Here is an 8,513-nt window from a genome sequence, read left to right on the forward strand (position 1 = left end):
CAGCAGCTCCCTGCCGGGAGCAAATTGCCATGGGAGGAGGGCTCCTTCAGTACCAGGAGCCTTTTATAGAGCACTAGCTGGGGAGCCCCGCGTTGCGAGGGCAATTTTGGGGCGCGAGGGCAATTTTGGGGCGTTTGGTCTCCCTGCCCCTGTGTGTCCCCCCTCTCCCTGTCATGTCCTCTCCCTGTCCTATCCCTCCCTCCCCTCTCTCCCTCCCCTCCCTCCCCTCCCCTCCCCTGTCTCCCTCTCCCCGCCCACCCCTCCCCCACTCCCCCACTCCCCTCTGTCCCTCTCTCCGGCCCCTCCCCCTGCCTAGCGAGCCCCGCGTTGCGAGGGCAATTTTGGGGCGCGAGGGCAATTTTGGGGCGCGAGGGCAATTTTGGGGCGTTTGGTCTCCCTGCCCCTGTGTGTCCCCCCTCTCCCTGTCCTATCCCTCCCTCCCCTCCCTCCCTCCCCTCCCCTCTCTCCCTCCCTCCCCTCCCCTCCCCTGTCTCCCTCCCCTCCCCTGTCTCCCTCCCCTCCCGTCTCCCTCCCCTCCCGTCTCCCTCTCCCCCCCACCCCTCCTCTCCCCCACTCCCTCCCCCGCTCCCCCACTCCCTCCCCCGCTCCCCCACTCCCTCCCCCACTCCCCCGCTCCCCTCTGTCCCTCTCTCCGGCCCCTCCCCCTGCCTAGCGCCTGAGGTCCGGTGCCGTTGCTGAGGTCCCCCGCGTATCGCGCGGCTGATGGACGGCCGCTGCGGGCGGGTGGGCAGCGCATGCGCGGTGAGTGTGGGCGGCGCATGCGCGGTGAGTGCGGGCGGCGCATGCGCGGTCAGTGCGAGCGGCCCGCGGGAGCCGGCAAGGCCGTTAGCGAGCGGGAAACTTCGGGCGGTGCGCCCGCGCTCCGTCCTCGACACCTGAGAGGGGGAAGTAGAGAGAGACAGAGAGGGAAGTGGAGAAGGAGAGAGAGGGAAGAGGAGAGAGGGAAGAGGAGAAGGAGAGAGAGGGAAGAGGAGAAGGAGAGAGAGGGAAGAAAGAGAGAGAGAGAGAGACATTTTTTCAGCTTCAGGCCCCGAGTCCCCCCTGCGCGAGGGTGAGGAGGAGGATGGGGGGGTTGCTAAACACAATATAAAACTCAAATAAATTGTTAAATTAATTGCCTAACACATAATTGAAATATTTACCTTAGTTCCCTAACACACAGAAAGTGTGGGGGAAAAAATCGTGGAAAATCAAGATGGCGGCCACTCACCTCGGTTCAGAAGGATAAGGCCCGCCCACACACGCACCGATTGGTCGACCGGTCAGGTCACCGAAGCGTAGGATTGGTCAATCGTCGAGTCACTCGACACTCAACTGTAGGAAGACCTCGACGTCAGACGGTCGCTAATGAGAGCGGAACGCTGAACGTTTTTGGGATACCGCGGGCGGGATTTTTGTCTGGCCGAAACGTAAATAGGTCTATAACCGGTCCGGAATCACAAGCTTTCTTTTGAGGCGACACGCGCGTCGGTACGCTCTGTAACTTCCAAACGCATAGAGTCCAGGCGGACAGACAGACAGACAGACAGACATCGGGACAGACAGAAGAGCCGCTTTATATATATAGACTAGCTGGGGAGCCCCGCGTTGCGAGGGCAATTTTGGGGCGCGAGGGCAATTTTGGGGCGTTTGGTCTCCCTGCCCCTGTGTGTCCCCCCTCTCCCTGTCATGTCCTCTCCCTGTCCTATCCCTCCCTCCCCTCTCTCCCTCCCCTCCCCTCTCTCCCTCCCTCCCCTCTCTCCCTCCCCTCCCCTCCCCTGTCTCCCTCTCCCCCCCACCCCTCCCCCACTCCCCCGCTCCCCCACTCCCCTCTGTCCCTCTCTCCGGCCCCTCCCCCTGCCTAGCGCCTGAGGTCCGGTGCCGTTGCTGAGGTCCCCCGCGTATCGCGCGGCTGATGGACGGCCGCTGCGGGCGGGCGGGCAGCGCATGCGCGGTGAGTGCGGGCGGCGCATGCGCGGTGAGTGCGGGCGGCGCATGCGCGGTGAGTGCGGGCGGCGCATGCGCGGTGAGTGCGGGCGGCGCATGCGCGGTCAGTGCGAGCGGCTCGCGGGAGCCGGCAAGGCCGTTAGCGAGCGGGAAACTTCGGGCGGCGCGCCCGCGCTCCGTCCGCGACACCTGAGAGGGGGAAGTAGAGAGAGACAGAGAGGGAAGAGGAGAAGGAGAGAGAGGGAAGAGGAGAGAGGGAAGAGGAGAAGGAGAGAGAGGGAAGAGGAGAAGGAGAGAGAGAGAGGGAAGAAAGAGAGAGAGAGAGAGAGAGAAATTTTTTCAGCTTCAGGCCCCGAGTCCCCCCTGCGCGAGGGTGAGGAGGAGCGGGGGGGGGGGTTGCTAAACACAATATAAAACTCAAATAAATTGTTAATTAATTGCCTAACACATAATTGAAATATTTACCTTAGTTCCCTAACACACAGAAAGTGTGGGGGAAAAAATCGTGGAAAATCAAGATGGCGGCCACTCACCTCGGTTCAGAAGGATAAGGCCCGCCCACACACGGTCGACCGGTCAGGTCACCGAAGCGTAGGATTGGTCAATCGTCGAGTCACTCGACACTCAACTGTAGGAAGACCTGGACGTCACACGGTCGCTAATGAGATGCTAATGAGCGGAACGCTGAACGTTTTTGGGATACCGCGGGCGGGATTTTTGTCCGGCCGAAACGTAAATACGCCGATGACCGGTCCGGAATCGCAAGCTTTCTTTTGAGGCGACGCGCGCGTCGGTACGCTCTGTAACTTCCAAACGTATAGAGACCAGGCGGACAGACAGACAGACAGACAGACAGAAGAGCCGCTTTATATATATAGATGACAGCCAATCACCTCTCACGATACCGGCCCTCAGGTTGCATCTAGGAAAAGCACTACAATAGGTGAAAGAAAGGCACATGTAGCCACCCAGGGGAAGCACAGTGTTAGTAGGTTGGTTTGCTTTCACTTCAGGCTTTATTGTAATATAATAGAAAGCACACTGATACCATGCTTTGTTGCTCATGGAATTTTTTTATTCATTCACAGGATGTGGGTGTCGCTGGCAAGGCCAGCATTTATTGCCCATCCCTAATTACCCTTGAGAAGGTGGTGGTGAGCCGCCATTTCAGAGGGCAGTTAAGAGTCAGCCACATTGCTGTGGGTCTGGAGTCACATATAGACCAGACCGGGTAAGGACGGCAGATTTCCTTCCCTAAAGGGCATTAGTGAACGAGATGGGTTTTTATGCCAATCGTGGTTTCTGTTACTGATACTAGCTTTTTTTTATTCCAGATTTATTTGATTAACTGAATTTAAATTCCCTAGCTGCCATCGTGGGATTTAAACTCATATCTCCATTTCATTAGTCAAGGCCTCTGGATTACTCGTCCAGTAACATAACCACTATGCTACCATATCCCGTAAGTTTACTCATACAGGAAAGGTTACACAAATTTGGTGCTGGCTTATTCAGTCAGGCGATGATTAATGGCATGGTCATATGGGAACAAAGAGTGCTGATGTGTTCTAAGATGAGTGTTCCTCCAGAACATTTTTGCATTTTTAGATAAACAAAATATGCATTCTGGTTCATTAAGCACTTTTATACATCATAATTAACAGATTTTTAATTTTTACAAAGTGACATTTGGATTTTCAACAGCATTAAATACTAACGGTCGGCATAGATGCTAATCTTAGAAGGGCACCCGTACCTCACCAGCATAAGTTTTTTAATTTCCCATACAGCCATTCTTAGAGTCTCCCTCAGTGAACTGGTGCCAAATTGTGAGTAAATGCAGCTTTGTGCTATGAATTCAGGTCCAGGGATGAGACACCTCCAACTCATTTAATGTAGGTAGATTTACAGCCAGCACATCAAAGGCAAAAGAGTTTCCTACAATTAAAAGAAAACCACACACACGTGTATATTTACACTTACAGAAAAAACCGCTTGCTCTAAAACCATTCCTCGCACATCATCTCATCAGTTTTTGGCTGGATTCAAAGCCAGGTTCCTGAGATGAAAAGACAATAGGGATAAATGTCCTTGCCATTTTTTGCGCATTAGTGGTGCAACAATTATGTAGGAACTTTTTTTTAAAATGAGAAAACTTAGGCAGACCTTCTGTGACAATTTGTCCTGAAAGAAGATAAAGTAAATGAGAATAAGATTAGCAGTTGAGGACTTTAGTTCTGAGGTCCAAGTAGTTAGAATTGGAGATGGTGCAACATGTCTTGATTTCAAGACTTAAGGATGTAGAGAGGATGAAGAGTGTGTAAGGTATCATATTTTTAGTTTAGGAGCAAGAGTTACCATGGCAGTGTTGAAACAGAAAAACATGAATGATTGTGATGGAGAGACCTTGGAGGCTAAAGGTTATTGATTAGAAGGATTGCCTGTCAGGCAACAAACGTTTGCTTGTAACTGTCCAGGAGTGTGAGAGAAGTACGAGAGAAGTTCTAGATGAGTCTCCTCCAATTTAGGGGCAGCATATAAGTCTTGTATGAGTTGGGCTTTATGGAGAAAGTTGTGCATCACATGTCCTTCCTAACTTTGAATAAGCTATTTTATGGCATTAATAACAAATTTCCATTACAGGTTTACCACTGTTGAGATAACTCGTGCAAAGCACTCACAACAGGATTCTGGTTTTCTTCTGTTTCAGGAGAGTGACTATACAAGTACCATGAATGATCAGTTTTGTGTTGGAGATGATCAGCACCTCCAAGGTCAAGAATTGTATGAAGAAACCGAACCAAAATTGACAGCATGCGCAACACCAAACAATAGTCTCAGTGCCAATGATAAGAGTTCCCTGCCTTCCCACAAGCTGGAGAGCTCCTTCCAACTAAAAGGTGGCTCCAGTTCTATTAAATCCTATGATGTCTCCACTCGGCCTAAAGGGGAACCAATGACAGCAGTGGAGGCAAAGAAACACTATGTTCACAGACTTACACCGTATGAGGAACAGGAAATAGCTAGCTATTCAGAAATCTATTTTGTTGGGCCAAATTCTAAAAAGAGACCAGGCATTATTGGAGCACCAAATAATAATAGCTATGATGATGAGCAGGGCTCTTATCTGTATGTGCCACATGATCATATATCCTATCGATATGAAGTCATCAAGGTAATTGGGAAAGGCAGCTTTGGACAGGTGGTGAAGGCTTATGACCACAAACTCCACCAGTATATTGCCTTGAAAATGGTACGGAATGAAAAAAGATTTCATAGGCAAGCGGCTGAGGAGATCAAGATACTAGAGCATCTGAGGAAGCAAGACAAGGACAACATCATGAATGTCATCCATATCTATGAGAGTTTTTCCTTCCGTAACCACATCTGTATGACTTTTGAACTACTCAGCATGAACCTCTATGAACTCATCAAAAAGAATAAGTTCCAAGGATTCAGTCTGCCCCTGGTCCGTAAATTTGCACACTCCATCCTGCAGTGCCTTGATGCTTTGCATAAGAGCCATATCATCCATTGTGACTTGAAGCCTGAGAACATCCTGTTGAAGCAACAGGGCCGTAGTGGAGTTAAAGTGATTGACTTTGGGTCTAGTTGCTACGACCATCAAAGAATTTACTCATACATTCAGTCACGTTTTTACCGAGCTCCTGAGGTGATTCTAGGAGCACGGTATGGGATGGCTATAGATATGTGGAGTTTGGGATGTATTCTTGCTGAACTGCTGACTGGACATCCACTGTTACCAGGGGAAGATGAGGGCGATCAGCTAGCTTGCATGATGGAATTATTAGGAATGCCATCTAAACTACTGCTGGAATGTTCCAAAAGGGCCAAAATGTTCATCAGCTCCAAGGGTTACCCTAGATATTCTTCAGTTGTAACACTTCCTGATGGGACTGTGCATTTAAATGGTGGACGATCTCGGAGAGGAAAAAATCGAGGTCCCCCTGGTCAACGGGACTGGACCAGCGCTCTAAAGGGCTGTGACGACCAATCTTTCATTGACTTTCTGAAACACTGCCTGGAGTGGGATCCTGCCTTACGCATGACACCAGCACAGGCCTTAAGGCACCCTTGGCTGCGAAGACGTCTGCCAAAGCCTCCAACGAATGACAAAACAGCATTTGTAAAACGCATGTCAACAAGCCCGACTGCTCTCATGGACGCAGTGGCTAAACTACCTCCTACTTCTGCCAGCATTGCCAACAAACTGAGATCCAATCAGAATAATGATCCCAATCCCAACATGACTCAGAGGACTGTACTGCCAAAGCTGGTCAGTTGATTGGATACTTGAAGAAAAAAAGTAATTATTGTTACTCAGTCAGAATACGAATTTGTGTGGCATGCGGTATACAGGGAACACAATTTCTTCCTTTCTACATTCCAATGTGACTTGAGCCAACAGGTCTTTAATTATTACAAGGCTGCAAGTCTGCACTGAGCATGCTCCAGGACTGCTGGGCAGCACCTGCCAGGCCACACTGTACACATTGGTTTACACTGTACAATGACACAAACTACCCATCGACATTCACAGTAAAGCAGTTGGGCTGGATGCACAAATGAAAAGGTGTTCGTTGATTGGATAATTATTTATTTTATATCAGCAGAACCCAACACAGAAATAGCTGTGTGTTACTCCTTTGCTCCCCACATATTTGAAGGCCAAAAGTGTCCTTGTATTTACTGATGAAACTGCTGTGAACAAAAGTGGCTTTAACCCATTCACTTTCTAAAACAAAATAACCAAGGAAGACTATATTCATTTAAAAAATTCTCACTTAACAATGGATTTGGCCTATTCGTTATTGTAATTTCACCTTACTTAGGATCTATATTTCCATTGGAAACTGAACATTGGCTGGCAGTCTAAAGTGGACATTTATACGTATTGGAAGAGAGGTAGCAGTGTCCAGGCACATAGGGGTCAGTGTGCCAGCCACAAATAGTCAATCCACTATCGTAAAGGGATGAGCTAAGGGTTGCTGATTCCATTGGTTTGTCTGAGGTGCTGTGTTAATATATATGCAGGGATACCACTGTCTAGGTGAATTTGCAAATGAACTGCAACTCCATAATGTTGTGGTGATTTTTCTTGGTGACAAAGCTGCTAATGTCAAAAATCTTAGGTAGTTCACTTCGATTTTTGACAACTGAGGGGTGATAATTTGCCATTTATATTGAGTTTGTGTCCAGGGTGTTTTTATGCATCAGTTCCTGTTTTATGAAGATATATGATATATTAAAGGAGCTGACAGAAAGGAACTATCATTGGTAGAGCTCAGATAGAGAAAGACAAATCTGTTTATTTATTTGTATGCTGTTTTATATTTTTGCCTCTTTCTCTTTTTTAGTCTCTTGTGCTATGTAATTTTCAAACTAAAAGGACAGGCAGGTAACCTGGCCTAGGACAATGGCACCATTTAAACAGCAAACTGAGAAGTGTCCTAGGTGATCTTCCCTCCAATTTCCCACCCCTCCCTCTGGGAGTAGTGCCTGCACATGTGAGACCTTGAACTTACCAGGTGGGAAATCAAAGGAACTTACCCATGCCACACTATTCTAATATGAGCATTTTCCTGCTATCAGAGCCCAACTAAGGGGTAGGCAACCTAGGCATGTCTCTAGGGAGGAGAGTGAAAGGTTTATGGTTTGACATTTTTGTGAGATTTGTAGTACTTTAGAATGTACTCTGATACTTTTCTTTGGGAAGCTGATGTCCTGACATGGTCTCTCAAGGTAATGGTAAATTTGTATTTACTTAAGATATTGGGGTCGCAAATACCCGGGTCTGCAATTGTAGTGTAGGTGCCTAGGTAGGCCTGCTGGGAATCTCCACTGCTGACCCCGGAAAAGTATACAGGATCAGGGAAGGTTTCCTCATTTTAATAAAATCACAGGACAGCAGAATATATTTGAACAAGGCAGAAGGGGTAAAAAAAATAGCAAGTGTCAGCTAATCTCCTCTTGTGCCTATGTCTAAATCATTTATATAAATTGAAAACTACTGAGGTTCCAACACAATTTCATGGACCCACCACTACCCACATCCCATTCAATCAAAAAATCAATTTACCCCTATTTTTGTGCCCTAGCCATCCCCCTATCTGTGTGGATGCATTCCATTTAGTACGATGTGCCTAAGTTTTTGTAGCAAGTCTTTTATGTGCATTTGCAACAATATAGATTAATTAATAGCACAGAAATAAATGGGTTTGCAGTGTGACCAAGGTTGGGGACTAAATATTCCAGGATATTTGACTTTTAGAAGAGATAGGCAAAATGAAAAAGGCGGGGGGGGGGGGGTGGGGGGAGGCAGGGGCGGTAACCCTGATAATAAAGGATGGGATAAAAATAGTAGTGAGCAAGGATCTTAGCTCAGAAAATCAGGATGTAGAATCCGTTTAGTTGGAACTAAGAAACAACAAGGGGTGGAAAACATTGGTGGGAGTAGCTTATAGGCCCCTTAATAGTAGTTGTAGTGTCGGGCAGAGCATAAATCAGGAAATTAGTGTGCATGTAACAAGCGTAATACAGTATTC

General features: G+C 48.1%; 1 pseudogene; it reads left to right on the top strand.

Annotated features, from left to right (window-relative positions):
• Positions 1-4,018: 4,018 nt before the first annotated feature.
• Positions 4,019-8,214, top strand: LOC147110966 (dual specificity tyrosine-phosphorylation-regulated kinase 2 pseudogene; annotated as a pseudogene).
• The last annotated feature ends 299 nt before the right edge of the window (positions 8,215-8,513 follow it).

The sequence above is a fragment of the Somniosus microcephalus genome, chromosome 11, assembly GCF_052327205.1.
Source record: "Somniosus microcephalus isolate GS21.2 chromosome 11, FLI_Smic_1.0, whole genome shotgun sequence".
In the NCBI taxonomy this organism is placed as follows: domain Eukaryota; kingdom Metazoa; phylum Chordata; class Chondrichthyes; order Squaliformes; family Somniosidae; genus Somniosus; species Somniosus microcephalus.